This window comes from Zalophus californianus, chromosome X (assembly GCF_009762305.2).
Source record: "Zalophus californianus isolate mZalCal1 chromosome X, mZalCal1.pri.v2, whole genome shotgun sequence".
Taxonomy (NCBI): domain Eukaryota; kingdom Metazoa; phylum Chordata; class Mammalia; order Carnivora; family Otariidae; genus Zalophus; species Zalophus californianus.
In genome coordinates, this window is record NC_045612.1 from 46,795,139 (window position 1) to 46,796,375 (window position 1,237).

The window sequence follows — 1,237 nt, forward strand, 5'->3', positions numbered from 1 at the left end:
AAGCAGTCATCAAAAATCTCCCAAAAAACAAGAGCCCAGGGTCAGATGGCTTCCTAGGGGAATTCTACCAAGCATTTAAAGAAGAATTAATACCTATTCCTCTGAAACTGTTCCAAAAAAATAGAAAGGGAAGGAGAACTTCCAAACTCCTTTTATGAGGCCAGCATTACAATGATCTCAAAACCAGACAAGGACCCCATCAAAAAGGAGAATTACAGACCAATATCCCTGATGAACATGGATGCAAAAATTCTCACCAAAATACGAACCAATGGGATCCAACAGTACTTTAAAAGGGTTATTCGCTACGACCAAGTTGGATTTATTCCTGGGCTGCAAATTTGGTTCAACATCTGCAAGTCGATCACTGTGATACACTACATTAGTAAAAGAAAGAACAAGAACCGTATGGGCGTCTCAATGGATGCAGAAAAAGCATCTGACAAAGTACAGCATCTTTCTTGATTAAAACTCTTCACATTGTAGGGAGAGAGGGTACATACCTCAATATCATAAAAGGCATCTATGGAAAACCCACAGTGAATATCATGCTCAATGGGGAAAAACTGAGAGCTTTTCCCCTAAGGTCAGGGACACGGCAGGGATGTCCACCGTCACCACTGCTATTCAACATAGTACTAGAAGTCCTAGGCTCCGTAATCAGACAACAAAAGAGATAAAAGAATTCAATTTGGCAAAGAAGAAGTCAAACTCTCATTCTTTGCAGATGATATGATACTTTATGTGGAAAACCCAAAAGAATCCACCCCAAAACTGCTAGAGCTCATACAGGAGCTTCAGTCAGGTGGCAGGATATAAAAATCAATGCACAGGAATCAGTTGCATTTTTATACACCAACAACAAGACAGAAGAAAGAGAAATGAAGGAGTCAATCCCATTTACAATTGCACCCCGAACCGTAAGATACCTAGGAATAAATCTAACCAAAGAGGCAAAGGATCTGTACTCGGAAAACTATAGAACACTCATGAAAAAAATAGAGGAAGACACAAAGAAGTGGGAAAACATTCCATGCTCACGGATTGGAAGAACAAATATTGTGAAAATGTCTATGCTACCTAGAGCAGTCTACACATTTAATGCAATCCCTATTAAAACAGCATCAACTTTCTTTCAAAGAAGTGGAACAAATAATCCTAAAACAAGTATGGAACCAGAAAAGACCTCGAATAGTCAGAGGGATGTTGGGGAAAAAAAAAAACAAAAAAACAAAAA